At 38.1% G+C, this 16,498-nt stretch overlaps 1 protein-coding gene across 2 annotated transcripts in view; it reads right to left on the reverse strand.

Annotated features, from left to right (window-relative positions):
• Positions 1 to 16,498, reverse strand: part of PLCB1 (phospholipase C beta 1) — an 840,557-nt gene that overhangs the window by 104,522 nt on the left and 719,537 nt on the right. The window lies entirely within an intron of this gene.

Raw genomic sequence — 16,498 nt, forward strand, 5'->3', positions numbered from 1 at the left:
GAAGAGGTCTAAAAAAATTATATTCCCACAGAGAAACCCAACACAGAACATATGTCTTAATCCATCAGGCATTCCATCCTCAAATTTAAAACAAGACAAACTCAAATATATCTTGCAAGACTGAAATATTTTCTACAAAAACAATTGATCATTTTGGGAGAACACTCATCTATATCACGGCAAATTTAAAGAATCCATGGGAATATTTTCTGACTAGTGATAAAGTTATTAGTTTGGGATATTTTTCAATGTTACTTAGGTGAAGTATATTGTGGATTTTATTTACATCATTACTGATTAATACAAACCAGTATATAATTAATCACCTACCATGTTCATAGCACTATGAAGATACAGAAAAGTATCTCCTGCTCTCACAGAGTTAAGATTTGTAAAGTATTTTCCTTACAAGAACCCTGTGAAGTTGGCAGTGTCACATTATTATAATGATTTCAAAGATGTGGAAATGGAACTCTGATAGGTTAAGTGACTCACCCATGATCACATCTAGAAATAGTATTATGTTTTATAACATTCCCTGTTCATTCAAAAGAGACAAATCTGGGGTCATCCTCTGAGTGCTATTTTGAGTTATATAACTGAACTGGATTCAAACCCAGATATTCTGACTCTGTTGATGATTCATTGATGTCCAATGAGCAAATCAAAATCAAAGAACAAATGGGATATTTGTAAAATACTTAGTACAGTGCCTGAACATAATAGATTTCTAATCCCTTCCCTTTCTCTATGTCCAGTGGTATATTTATTTGGTTATTCTACCTTTCAAGGTAAGTTAGGCACACATAGAAAAAATATAAATAACAATATACATCTTATATTGAATGCTACATAAATGGTATAGATAAATGCCATATACAGGGCATTCTAACAGTTTTAATAGTTTTAAGATATTACAGTATCACACTCCACTGAGACTTTTGGGATACCCCATATTTATAAAAGAAAGATTTCAATATAAGTTTAAATCAGAAAAGATTTTATAAGGCACTGCAGAAGAATCTATAGAGGAGTTGGAACATGAGATGGCCTGTAAGGAATAGGGAGGGTTTTGATATGTGTAAGGTAGAATATAATGCAACCCAGAAAGGGGAAGATTAACAAGCAAATGGGAAGGACAGGTACCGTGTCCCATGCCTGAAACCTCTGCTCCTAGGGAGGCGGAGGCTGGTACTTCTCTTGAACTTGGGAGTTCTAAGCTGTAGGAAGGCTAAAGCTGATCAGGTATTCACAATAAGTCTGGCACTGACATGGAAAGCCCCCAGAAATGACAGACCACCAGGATGCCCAAGGAGGGACAAACCAGTCTGAGCCAGAAAGAAGGCAGGTCAAAGTTTCTTGTCGATCAGGTCAGGCCTATGAGTGGTCGCTGCACATCTGGTTTGGGCAATAGGAAAACTCAGTCACAAAACCAATCAAACAAACAGAGCAAATAGGAAAAGGCAGATTTGTGTCTGTAGGGCAGAGTTTCTCAAAGTATGTTCCAAGAGTCTCCAAAGGTCCCTGATATCCTTTCCAGAGGTCTGTGAGATCAAAACTATTTTTGTAAGATGTTTTAATTCCTAATACAATAAATATTGATAGATGTAACCCATATCAGCAAAAGCCATTTGGGATTCTTCAATATTTTTAAGAGTATAAAGGGGCCCTGAGATATTATCTCATATGAGCCTCACAACAATGTTGCTTAAATCTAAACAGGGCATATCCTTACATAGGACAGAGAAGTTAAATAGGAATGAAGCAGCTTCATCTTTTCTCTGTCTCATTCACCCCAAGCAGCAGTACTATCCCTTCTTGATATTCTTTTTTCCCCATACGGCAAACGAAACAATACATAACACCTTCTTTATTTTGTTAGTTTGCCAAACTCATCTTATTCTGACCTTTAAATATTTTTCAAAGCACATTATAGACATTCTTATAGAACTAGCTAAGCTTTGGTGTTCATCTTTGGTTGTCTGTCTTTGCTTTCATCCTCTGAAAAAAATCTAATTTAGTTGACAAGGAATTTGATGATGAGATCATAAATAAAGACCTCAAAGATATCTCAGATGCCTTCCAACGACTTCATTTTACTACTAAGAAAATTGAGGTGCAGTTAAGGTTACGTACTTTGCCTTAATTCATATAGATAGTGTCTTTGCTGAAATTTGTTTTCTCTGCATTCTCACCCTTCTCATAATTCCCATTTACCTTTTCTCTTCAACATTCTCTTTTTGGCTTCAGTATTTGTTTCTGTAGAGGTTCCAATCCCCCTTGTACCATAGTTTTAGTTCATGGGATCCTATTTTCTTTAATGCTATCTCTGAATCTTTTGAAACCACTTCTCCCTAAAAATGGCATATACTGACGCATGTCATAATAGACCCAGTTTTCCTTTCTTTTTGTTGCACCAAGTCTAAGATAAAATACGGGATAATCAAACACCCGCATGACTATAATAATATATGTACATTCCATACATGCTGGCTGATCTCTTTCCTGAATGATTTATTTTCATCTTTCTTTTTGGATGCTCTGCAGTATACTCCAAAGAAAAAAATCACTTCTCTTGCTACTTATGTTCATCTCTGCTCATATGCTCTCCTCCATGACTATTTTCTGGATTTTATCACGTGAAGATATCTTCTTAAACCACTATGCTACTCTCTCCATTTCTCTTTCTCTTTTCTGTTTCTTTTGAATAAATTATATCCTCTCAGAGCCAAATTCCAGTCCTGTATCTCATCACTCTAAGTAATCAGCAACATTTCTGAGCAATACTCCTCATGTTCTTTGCTTTAGTTGATTTTGCCTACTGCCTATACTTTGTGCATTATGTCTAGAAGTCTGAAGCCTTGAGATTTATTGCTAGCTCCTTCCTTGGATTTTGACTCCAATAAATTTCTGGGATAACAGGGGTCTGGCACATGCACAGAGTGCAATGGAGGGCTTAGTTGATGCCAATTCTCCACATGTAGAGGCCAGACAATCTGCCTCTAGGAAAGGGGTGATAACATGGAAGGGAAGTACCTTAGAAAGACATGGAGCATGTGTAGACATTCTGTAATTGGTTCTACTCAGCAAACCATGCAGTTAGTCTTCTTTGATTTCCTGCATAGCCAGAGCTGAGGGTGTATTCAAAAAGGCTTGAGTTTGCCTGACCATTTTCTCTTCACTCTTGGGAGATCTCTTTGACTCCTTTGCTCATGGCATTTAGAGAGAACCAATGCTGAAGGGGAGAGGCCTTAGGCCTTCTCCCCTCCACAACCATATGGTCCTGTGAAAATAGCCTTTGACATTTGTTCTTTAGTTTTAGGTGAAGAGAGAGTGAAATCCATATGTCCTGATGGCCAGGTTTTTGCAGCCACCTCAGCTTCAGCATCCAGTGGAGCAAAGAGTGACCCTTTCCAAATGACCTTTGGGATAAAGCCTTGTGGTGGCTGAAAAGAAGACTTATCTGACAGCCATGCCTCATCTGGACAAAAACTTGGTAGGACCAATGCTATGTAGAAACCATTCTAAGAATGAAGTCACTCTCCCTTCTCCCTAGATAGTGAGGTGGTACAAGGCAGAGTGTGCCCTAAGATGCTGTTGAGGGGGGGGGAGGAATAATTTGTACTTCTCCTCTTTGCTTATGTCTTTGAATTAAATATCCATTTGAAAAAGAACATAGAAGCTAAGGGGCTAACTTGAACTTACTAGTACTTAAAAGTATGGGGAATACAGCCCAGTAGGTGCTTGACACCATAGCATTAGAGAAAAGAAATACCCCCAAATCCCACCCTAGGACTTTCTGGGGGAAGATGTAGCTGACTTGGCTCTAAAATAATGGCCCAGGACATCTTTACTACACTGGGCAACTCTTGTCATTGTTACCCTTTGTAGTTTCTAGCTAAATGGATATTCATTGGCACTTTTCTCCCCCACCTTCCTTCCTTTCATATAGGACTTTGAGGCAAAGTTTCTTTCAGAAACTTTTCACATCTTATGCAGTAGCATTAACATTTGGAAATACTAGGAATATAATAGGTAGTTGGCAGAGACAATGACCTTGTTTCCTGGGCATAAAATATCTCTGTACCTTATTTTATTTACATGGGGAAGGTGGGATACAATCTGAAGTAAAAATGGGAAACCCTGAATATCAATGCTGTTTCGTGGTACTGTAAAAATGACCATTGTTTGAGTTATGGCCTGGCCTTGAGGGATGCAAATTCACAAAGCCTATTTATTAGTTGACAAAGTTAGGGCAAGGTCTCTGACGAAGGGCACCCAGAACCATACCAGGAAGGAAAATATGGGGAAAGAAAACAGCTAAGACTTTTGCTGGCTTCCCTGCTTTGGAGGACTAACACTTGGGGACTAGAGGCAGAACATGAATAAGCATAAGGAACTGAGAAGAAGTAGTCCAAATAGGTAAAATAAAAACTAAGAAAGTGATGGGGTATGGGCCCAAGATGCTCCCCCCCCCCAAAAAAAACCCTTCCTTGAACCTTAATTGAACTTTTACTTGGTCAAGGAAGCCTAGCAATCTCCTGAGGTTATTCTTATTCCTATCAACTGTGTCCAGTCTCCCAATTCTTTGTTAACTTAATTAAAGTCTAATCACCTATGTCCAATCTTCCAATTCTTTGTTAACCTATCTATTACTGGGTTATACTTCCCATTGTTGATCTTATCCAGACCCCATTCAACCTCCCAGACATTCCCATCATTCTCCCAAGATTCTCTCAGGACCCTCCCCCAGTCAACCCAGCTTCAAGATCCTCCCTAAACCCCAGCTTCAAGATCCTCCTCCTAGCCCCTAATTCAGTCACCCCACCTTACTAGCCACTCCCATCAAGACAACTGGCCACTCCCATCAAGACACCCCTTCTCTCAGACCCTCTTTCAGTCACCCCATACTACTTGGCTACTCCTAGATCCTTCTCATAGTTTTTCTGTATATAAGATCCATTCTGGCTGCCATTTAGGAGCTGAGACTTCCTCATGCCTGCTTGTCCTTATGGGCATGACAAATAGTCAGATTCCTTGAAAGTCTGGCCTATATGGTTGATTTTTAATAAGCCTTGTCTTTGGCTGAAAGAAGGCTTGGGGCGAATTCTTTCAGGCAGGACCTGTGTATTTTGATTTTGGGGTCCCAGCATCCCTAAACTTCTAAACCTCAACAAAAGTAGGGTTACAAAAAGCCAGGGGAGGAGAGAACAACTCTAACTTTATAGTTGTTCATGGAACATAGTCATGTGCTTACAAGTAAAAATATTAGAGCGAATATTACCTATCATCACAGACTATTATAAAGAAAACTCAGCCCTCCAGTTAGGCAAAAACCATTTCTACACAAGGCTACTAGAAATTCATTGTTTTGTCTGATGTTTTTATGAATACTGGCATTTAACATGATGGTCTGAACATAATGGCTATTCAATAAACATTTGTTGACTTAATATTGTTGTTTATCAACTAGAGAAATCAATTAGCCAACTAATTTCATTCTTTAGAATTGATAGGTGAGTTATATTAACATGTAGGCACTATTTTAAATAGTTTCCCTTCTCTGTTACTATATCCAATTTTTTCACAATGTTTTTAAAAAAATATGGACTTTACCAAAAACAGTGCAATTAATTCATATTCTCAAAGGGAAAAAATGGTATTCATTATCATTATCAATAAGCATTTACTGAGTGCTGACAACATGGTTACCTAATACAGCAGTTGTAATAGGCATTAAAGATTTAAAAAAAAGTATTGGATATAGTTCTTGCCTTTCAAGAACCTAATATGGAGCTGGAAATATGGCACATATCCATAAAAATATAAAATAATAAATTGTAGCATATGATCAGTACTAAATGAGTCATATAAAAATATATGCTACAAGAATTCAGAGAGGGGAGACCTGCTAAAGGTTGGGTAAGATGGGAAAACCTCATGGTGGAGACAAGGCTTCCTCAGCAGGGTCTTGAAGTCAGTTAGTTAAGGTTTATTTATTATAAAGCACCTACTATATACCAGGCCTTGTGCTAAGCACTGAGAACATAAAGAAAGGCAAAAGACAGTCCCTGCTCTCAGAGATCTCACAGTCTAATGGGGGAGACATCATGAAAACGACTAGGACAAATAAGATATACATAGGACGAACTGGAGATAATCAATGGAGGGAAGGCACTAGCATTAAGAGGCATCAGGAAAGGTTTATTGTAGAAGGTGATATTTTAGCTGGGACATGAAGGAAGCTAAAGGAAAACTTGTGGGAAGTAAAAAAAGGAGGCTAGATAATTAGAGAGGAAAGAAGTGATAATTTCACTGGAGGTAAAACAAAAGCAAAGGCTCCAAAATATTTGGAAAGATTTCTAAGCACATTGCACAGAGGCAGCTTACATTTGTTTAGTGGGGACAGCACTGGATGGCAAGATCACATTCCACAGTGAATTGGGAGGGACTTTGGGGATTATCTAGTCTAACACCCTCATTCCACAAATGAGAACACTCTACAGGGAGTAAGTTGGAGAGCAGGGGTTCAAACCTAAGTCTGCTGACTTCAAAGGCAGAGCTCAGGCTAACAAATTTCAGTTGCATCCTGCAGGCCCAAGAGACATTTAATACAGAAGGTGTTACTCGCTCTTCAGATTGGGGTAGATGATCTTAAAGGTGTTTTCCAGCTCTTAAATTCTATGAAGTTACGAAGTTTATGTCAATCAATAAGCATTATGGGTGAGAAAAGCTGAATTGCCAAAGGCCAAATAAGGGATTAGTGGAAGGTTAACAACTAACAACTTGCTTTCTCCCTGGTTTGCTTTCAGATAACTTTTCTTTTGAGTTAGTAAAAAACAAAAACAAAAACACAAAAAACAAAAACAAAACAACAAGCCTAAAATAATCTTCGCCAATGAAACTATTTGGAATGATAAAAATTATATTTCACTGAAACATCAGTGTTTAATTTAATCTAAATATCCCCAACATATTCTGCAGCTATAGAGCTATATATTAACATCACCATCATCATCATCATCACTAGTGTTTATATGGGCAGTGAGGTGGAAAAGAGGATAGAGTGTGGGTTCCCAAGTCAGGAAGACTCATTGTTGTTAGTTCAAATAAGGTCTCAGACACTTACTAGTTGGGTGACCCTGGGCAAATCACTTTACCGTGTTTGCCTCAGTTTCCTCATCAGTAAAATGGATTGGAGAAGGAAATGGCAAACCACTCCAGTATCTCAGCCAAGAAAATCCCAAATGGGGTCATGAAAAGTTCATATGACTCAACAATTAAATAAGTATTTATATGACACTTTAAGGTTTTAAGATACTTTACATACATCAACACATTTGATCTTCACAACAGTCTCAAGAGCTAGTTATTATTTTGCAGATGAGAAAACTGAGGCAGATACAGGTTAAATGACTTGCACAGGGTCACAAAGCTAGTAAGTGTCTGAAACCAAATTTCAACTTAGGTCTTCTTGACTCCAGGTCCAGTGCTCTATCCACCATGCCACCTAGTTGCCTCTAATATTTAAAATCTTTAAACAGAAAAGAAATTTTGTTTAAAAATATAGGCATCTGGGCAGCACAGTAGTGCTGGAACTAGAATCAGAAGACCAGCATGCAAATGTGGTCTTTGTTTAACTCCAAGCAAGTCTTAACATCTCTCTGTTTTCCATCTCTACAATGGGGATAACATTGTATCTACTTCTGAAAATTGTTGCGGAGGGGGTGGAGCCAAGATGGCAGAGTAAAAGCAGTGACTTTCTTGAGCTCTCCCCCAAACCCCACCAAATACCTATAAAAAATGGCTCTAAACAAATTCTAAAGCAGCAGAACCCACAAAAAGACACAGCGAAACAAATTTCCAGCCCAAGACAGCCTGGATGACCGCAGAGACCCTGAAGCAGCCTCAGGGGACTGAATAGTGGGCAGCTGCAGCGGTTTTCAGACTTCTCAACCCATGAACACCAAAGACAACTTAGAAGGTGAGTAGGAAAAAGTCTGTGTCTACGGTGAGAGACAGAAGCCGGTCATCTCAGTTCCAGTCCCCAAGCTTGGCTGGGGCAGCGCCTGCCTCCAGAGCTTCCGGCCCACAGACTGAGGGGGAATCTAGTGGCTGATCAGAGAGGGATTGCAGGAATCTCTCCGCTGGTGCAGGATTCTCTTGCTTTGCCTGTGCTTGGATCTGGGTCACAGTTCTGGGTGGCAGTCCTGGGGCAAGGAGGAGCCCTGGCATGGTGGAGCTTGTAGTGGCTGTGGAGAGGAAATCCTTCTCACAGTTCCAAGACAGAAAAGAGTGCTCATAGACCAGAACACAGGCCAGGAAAGAAGTAGACACCTCGCCCTTGATCATACCACCTTGGAAGAACTGAAAATTTGCAGGACCCTAGAAGTATCTCTGACACAGCTGCACAAAACCCCTGAAGCTTGGGACAGTACATTCTCCACACTGGAAACAGACTCCTACCTTAACAAAGAGTTTATAACTCAAATAATTGGCTGGGATCATGAGCAAGCAGCACAAAAAGAGTCAGACTATATTATCTTACTTTGGTGACAAAGAAGATCACAACACACAACCAGAAGAAGACAATGGAGCCAAAGCCCCCTACATCCAAATCCTCCAAGAAAAATAGGAATTGGTCCCAGGCCATGGAAGAGCTCAAAAAGGATTTTGAGAAGCAAGTAAGAAACGTAGAGGAAAAACTGAGAGTGATGCTAAAGGAGACCCCCAAAAATACTGAAGAAAATAACACCTTAAAAATAGCCTAACCCAAATGGCAAAAGAGGTCCAAAAAGCCAAGGAGGAGAAGAATGCCCTATAAAGCAAAATTGGCCAAATGGAAAAGGAAGTCCAAAAACTTACTGAAGAAAATACTTCCTTAAAAATTAGAATGGAGAAATTGGAAGATAGGGACAATTTGAGAAATCAAGGCACTGTAACACTAATCAAAAGGAATGAAAACATAGAAGAGAATGTGAAATATCTCATTGGAAAAACAACTGACCTAGAAAATAGATCCAGGAGAAAGAACTTAAAAATTATTGGACTATCTGAAAGCCATGATCAAAAAAAAGAGCCTAGACATCATCTTTCCAGGAATTATCAAGGAAAACTGCCCTGATATTTTAGAACCAGAGGGCAAAATAGAAATGGAAAGAACCCACCAATCACCTCCTTAAAGAGATCCCCAAAGGAAAACTCCTAGGAATGTTGTAGCCAAATTCCAGAATTCCCAGGTCAAGGAGAAGATATTGCAAGCAGCCAGAAGGAAACAATTCAAGTATTGTGGAAACACAATCAGGATTAACACAAGATTTAGCAGCTTCTACAGTAAGGGTCTGGAGAGCATGGAGTATGATATTCCAGAGGGCAAAGGAATTAGGACTACAACCTAGAATCACCTATCCAGCAAAACTGAGTATAATTCTTCAGGGTAAAAAATAGTCATTCAATGAAGTAGGGGACTTTCAAACACTCCTGTGGAAAAGATCAGAGCTGAATAGGAAATCTGACCTTCAAATACAGGACTCAAGTGATACATGGAAGAGGAAAACGGGAAAGAGAAAGCATAAGAGACTTATTAAGGTTGAACTGTTTACATTCCTGCAGGGAAAAATGATATTTGTAATTCATGAGTCCTTTGTCAGTATTAGGGTAGTGGGAGGGAAAAAATTATGTTTGTATAGATAGATAGAGGACAGAGGGTGAGTTGAAGATGAAGGGGTGATATCTGGAAAATAAAATTAAAGGGTGGGAGAAGATTATACTGTGAGAAGGAGAAAGAGAGAAATAGAATGAGGTAAAATATCTCACATGAAACAGACAAGAAAAAGCTTTTACAGTAGAGGGGAAATGGGTGAAGGTGAGAGGGCATGAGTGAATCTTATTCTCATAGGATTCAGCTTAAGGAGGGAATAACATACACAATGGGATATGGAAATCTATCTTACTCTACAGGAAAATAAGGGGGGAAGGGGACAAGAGAGCAGGGGGTTGATAGAGGGAAGAGTAAATTGAGGGAGGGGATAATCAAAAGCAAACACTTCTGAGGAGGCACAGGGTCAAAAGAGAGACTAGAATAAATGGGGGGTAGGATAGGATGAAGGGAAATATACTTAGTTTTTCACAATAGGACTGCTATGGAAGTGTTTTGCACTACACATCAATAACCTCTACCGAGATGCTTGCTTTTCCAATGAGGGTGGGTGGGGAGAGAAGAAGAGAGAAAATTTGTAACCCAGAGTTTTAAAAACACATGTTAAAAATAAAAAAAATATATATTGTTGTGAGGGTAAAATTAGATCAACATATGCATCCTATGTAAACCTTAAAGTGCTCTATAAATGTTACTTATTGTGCCTTTGTCCTCTCCTGACCAAATGAAGATATTTTAACATATTGTTTTTTCCCTATAAAAAAATTCTGAGAATAATTATTCCTTCTTTTTAAATCTGTCTTAAGTTTCCTGACTGTGGTGCATGAATGTATTAGTGAGTGTGTCTATGTGTGTTTAAAAGGGATTTATATACCACTTATTCTAAGTTAAACATAATGAATAAACTTAAGGAATAAGAGCAGAAAATAGACCCTCCAAGAGGAACAAAATTACTGGCAGGAGCCCTGGAATCTACAAGATAGGGAGAAACCCTTGGTCCCTGGATTGTAAAGCTGGGTGAAGAAGTTTGTTCCATCATCAAAGTAATTTTTGTTTTTGTAATTCCTCTTGAATAAGCCATGCTGTGAGATATAATACCCCTCTAATCTTCTACCCTGCTGTCCACTGGCAGTGAGCCCACAGGTTCGTATAAGGATTTATTTTGTTGTGTTTTTGAGGAGATACCTTATTTTTCAAAGGGACTAAAGTTATTAAGTTATTCCATGGTTTTGACTTCTCCATTTGTGGGGTTTTTCCCCTCCATCACCTTATCAAGGGTTAATAAATATGGTCATTGCTTTAGTTTCCTTTCCTTAAATTTGAAAGCCATTCACCTTTCAAAGAAATGAAATGAGTTGCAACAATATTTCTAAAAGAAAAAACATTCTTCTCCTTCCCACTAGCTTCTTCAGTTATAGTTCAGAAACAGGGATAGGATGTCATTCCTATATTGTATCATATCTGAACATGTTCAGATAGAAGGCTTGAAAATAACTAATACTGAATCTTCTTCAGTGTTAAATTCCTAAAAACATGCTCGGCCAAATTTCATTATTGTTTGATTTAAGTAGCAAAGGCATAAATAAAATTCAGAAAAAATGTAAGTCCTCCATGAATGTTACACTGGAAATGCATAATAACACTGAACATGCTTTTCATGAGTGGGATCAGATTCACAGAATCTCAGAGTTGGAAGGAACCACAGAATTCTCTAGTCTGATGTGCACCTGAACATGAATCCCTCTGTACCATACAAGGATTCATCCAACCTTTGCTTGATGATATCCACTGAAGAGGAAATCCTCTTGAAGCAGCACATTCTATTTTCAGGTAGCTCTAATACTTAGGTTATTTATCCTTCCTCATACCAAGCCTTAATTTGACTCTTATGTAAGAATGCCCTATAATGAAATCCTTTTGGACTTTCAGTAATGGGATCCAGTTGAATGAAATTTGGGCTGCCATATACAGAATTCTTCTCCCTAGCCAGCAGGAAGTTCTAGAATATTTTGTACACTTATACAAAGATAAAAATACTTCCAACAAGTTATTAAGAAGGCTATAAGCAGCAATCCTTGATTCATCCTAGACATTTTCTAACATGAAAACCATTCAAGCATGCTAATCCTAATGGTTTATGCCTCAATAAAAGTGAATATGCAACCCAAATTAACTTTGACTTTAACGATCAGAAATTGTACAAAGGTATGATTAAAGTTTTGAATTGCAGGCATCACTCCTTCTATCTTCAAACCTAGCTAAGCCCTTGGTTTCTTGGCCTGCTTCTCAACCTCTGCCTAAGAGGCCTTCTTGCAATAACACATCCACCTTTACTCTGTCCCTCCTCTACTGGCAAACTAATTCCAAGAACCTTCATTTAAGAAAGTATTTGTGCCAGCCATTCTCTCCCCAAACCTGACTCAACCCATAACTTCCCTGACTGCTTCTTGACTTTGCCTCTCAGTGGGTAGTTCTTCCTCGCATACTATTGCTTTTCCTTTCCTTTTTACGTGATACCTTCCTGTGTTTAAGCATAAGCTCCTTGAAGGCATGTAATGTTTTTTTTTTTCTTATGCTTGTATTTATATTTTTAGAATTCAGCAGTGCCTGGCACATAATACACACTTAAATGCTCACTCACTCTACCTATCATCTATCTATCTATCTATCTATCTATCTATCTATCTATCTATCTATCTATCTATCTATCTATCTATCTCTATTGCATCTATTATAAGGTCATTGACAGCATGGACTGCCTTTTGCCTGTCTTTAGGTGCTCTGTGCTTAGCACAGTGCCTGGGACATAGTAGGCACTTAATAAATGCTTATTTACTTGACATAGGATAACTCTCTACATGACAGGCTCTATATTCACAGAACTATGAAAAGAAATAACAAATTAAAAGACTACTGAAGCCACATCAAAACTGTTTAAAGACACCTTCAATTTTTCCTTTATTTCACAAGGGCATGGTGCGTGAAATTTACTGGTTATAGTACTTTGCTTCAGAAAATCAGTCTCACAAGTATAATGTGGGGTAAGAGTGGTGAGTTATCATTTCATCTATAAAAGATCTGGGGATTGTGGTGTACCACAAGCTCAGTATGAGTCCACAGTGTAACAAGGCAGCCAAGAAAACTAATAAAATCTCAGAATTCAATAAGAGAAGAACAACCAGGGAGATAATAGTCCTGTTATACTTTGTGCTGATCAGACTACATCTGGATAATTGTGGTCAATTCTGGCCAACCTATTTTAGGAAGGACATGAGTAAGCTGGATAGAACCTACAGGAGGAGACTCCCAAGATCAACGAATTAGCAACAATTATTTATTAAGCTCTTATTTTATCCAGGGGGTGAAAACCCTTTAGAAAATGTTTCAAGAGAACACTTAAAGAAAATATGATAGCTGTCTTTAAGTATCTCATAGATTTAGGGCTAGAAGGTAACTCAAAGGACTTACAGTCCTCATTTTACTTATAAAGGAATTGAGGCTAAAAAGATTGAGCTACTTGCTTAAGGTCACACCAGCACTAAACAGAAGAAAGGGACTTAAAATTGGGCCTTCTGGTTTCCAACACAGACTCATTTCACTCTGTGCTGTTTCCATTTGAAGGGCTGTTATTTGGAAGAGGAATTAGTCTTGTTCTGCTTGGCCCCAGAGCAGAATGAGGACCAGAACATGAAGCTGCAGAGATGCACATTTAGGACTGGTGTAAGCAAACACATGTTAGCAATTAGAGCTATTCCAAAGTATAGGTGGTACAATGGATGGCGCACCGGGCCTGGAGTTAGGAAGACCTGAGTTCAAGTCCAGCCTTAGACACTTACTAGCTGTGTGATCTTGGGGAAGTCACTTAACCTTGTTTGCCTTAGTTTCCTCATCTGTAAAATGAACTGGAAAAGGAAATGTCAAACCACTCCTGTATCTTTGCCAAGAAACCCCAAATGGGATGAAGAAGAGTTGGACATGACTGAAACAACTGAACAACAACAACAAAATAGAATACCCTGCTGTAGGAGGTAAAGGTTCCCCCTTACTGGAGGTCATCAAACCAAGGCTATTTAACTGCTTGTTGGGTATGAGGAAAGGATTTGGTTGAGTCATGGGTTAGGTGAGCCTGTCAGTAAGGTCCATTCTAGTTCTGAGATTCTATGACCTAGTTGCACAACAAAGGTTTCAGTGTGGCTATGAAATACAAGAATAAATCTACACAGTGTCTTTCTTTGTGTCAAGGTTTAGAAAGGGATTGTTCATCTTCAGTTCATGAAATGCCCCCCAAGGGACTCCATGACAGATTTCAGAAGGTCTGTGAACTTGGATAAGAAAAATAAATTATTTAGATATAATTGGTTTCTTCTATAAGCTTAGGTATTTTATTTTATGCATTTAAAACCTTTATTTTGAGAAGGGGTCCATCCAAAGGCTTTAACAGATCAGCAAAAGAACTTAGGACACGAGAAAAGGTTGAGAACCTCTGGTCTAGAGGATTGGAATAATTAGTATGGGGACCTCTCTTGCTTGCACCATTTTGTATACTTGGTGATTTGGAGGTCTACCTACAGAGGTGACATCTTCAAGCCATTAATCACAACCTATGGGGTCCAAATCTGGTATGTTAAATGATGCAGCCATAGTGACTTCTGAACTATTTTTTATAAAGCATGTCAAAGATATGATGTATATATGTGTGAAGTTTTGAAATTGCATATGTGCTTAGCACAGTCTCTGGCACAAAATAGGCGCTACATAAACACTAGCTATTATTAGTGCTACTATTATTAAATTCAACTCATAAGTTCAAGACAAATCTAATTCTCTAATTTTAACAATCCTTGTATTCCTACTGAAAAAATATAAATACATTTTCTTAGGTTTTCAAATGGTTTGCAGCAAAGGTACAATTTTAATCTAATAATAAAAGTTCAATTAACACCCCCCCAACACATACAAATGCTTTCATTCCTTCATGATGGGAATAATTGAACTTTCTATGTATTAGATTTGAGAATTTCTCTGGGGTGAAAACTTTATTAGCTGGGCAGAATCTGATAATGCGGTGCAGTCCTTAAAGGTCTTCTGTTTGCAAGCAAAAATGACCTCTAGAGGTATCAAGCTAAAAGAAGCCTGCTCATAAAGTCCTTGCTGCTAAAATAGGGTCTCTAGTGTGTGCCATGTCCTAGATAAAATTTTCTTTTGAGACACCAGCTGCTACTTCTTCTGAGTGTCCTCATTCAAGTAAACTTATATTTTCACAAGTATAGAAGAGACAAAGAGGCAAATTGTTGTCCAAGGAAGAATAATGACTTTTTCCTCATCTAACCTTAGTGAATGTGGACAATTTATTCTTCAGCTATAAGTAGTACAGCCAAGATTTTCATTTTCCTCTTCTTAAGAGACATCTTCATGAGGGAGGAAAAATGTATTGTGTCCAAGAGAAAGAAAAATAGAAACTGTGACTAAATATAACTAAAAATTAAGTACTTTTATGACCTAAAAGGTCAAAAATATTATTTGAGAACTACCCCCCTCAATTACATTTATGAAACTACTGTCTATTCACTTTCTTAGGAGAATCAAAAAAATAAGGCTGACCTAAAACTCTGCTTCTGTATTTTTTTATCCCCAGTGTTTCAGTCACCTAAAATAGCTCTTTGATATGTGATGTCTGCTGAAAAAATATGGCTTTGTGAGTATAAGAATATCTTAAAGGGTCCCTGACAACCTTGGAACATGCCAGATTTTATATCCTTAAAAAATAGCTTCTTACTGCTGGAAATATTCTATCCTTCTATGAACTGGGAACAATGTTTTCTACTCTATGCTGCTGATTCCACCATATGGTGTGTGCCATAGTCTCTTAAAGAGTATATTTGCTCTTCTGGCCTAAAAAAACTATGTCCATTAAATTGAGAATATTTAAAAAAAATCTAAATCCTATTGGAAAAAGTTGACAGCCAATTTTTTGATGTTGTTCAGTCAGTTCAGTCATAACCAACTCTTTGTGGCCCTGTGGATCATACTGCCCATGGGGTTTTCTTGGGAAGGTTACTGGGGTGGTTTGCCATTTCCTTCTCCAGTAGAAGCAAACAAGATAAGTGACTTGCTCAGGGTCACACAACTTGTACATGTCTGACGCTGGATTTGAACTTGGGTCATCCTGACTCCAAGTCCAGGGATCCATCCACTGAGCCATCTAGCTGCCTGACAGCTAATACATTTTAGGATAAAAAACTTTTCCTTTTAAATTCTATCTTTCAAGAAGGAACTACCTCCACGAAGAGGGATTATCCTATTTCCAAAGAAATGACTCCATCTTGCAATAGAAAACAATGCCACTGATAGTAACTGACATTCCCCACCCTTTTAAGTGGAAGTGATATTTTTCATAATCATGATAAGGGGAAAAAGGTAAGAAGGGCAGATAATTAGTTGTGAAGTAGTCAACATCTAGCCAAAAGCTCTCATTTTTAAGTGGTTCCTACATGCATTGGCTCAGAAAGGAAGTCATAGATATCACTGGTCTTATTTAAATCCTTTTTTTTTTAATGGTTTTGAAAGAAAAGTACTATCATTTTTAAATTACAGGATTGGAGTACTATAGATATATTTTAGGTCTAAAGTTTTAGGATCGCAGGCAAAAATATTCATAAAAGACAGTCTTTTATTTTGTTAACTAGAAAAAAACAAGTTTAAAAAAATTCAGAGGAACCCCCATTTTCTGGATCTCAAAATATAGGGGCTCTTTGGACATGACCTTCCAGGAATCTCAAAGAGCTTCTCTCTCTCTTTCTTTCTTTCTTTCTTTCTTTCTTTCTTTCTTTCTTTCTTTCT

Source organism: Vombatus ursinus, unplaced genomic scaffold (assembly GCF_900497805.2).
Source record: "Vombatus ursinus unplaced genomic scaffold, bare-nosed wombat genome assembly UNPS02014841.1, whole genome shotgun sequence".
NCBI classification, from domain to species: Eukaryota; Metazoa; Chordata; class Mammalia; order Diprotodontia; family Vombatidae; genus Vombatus; species Vombatus ursinus.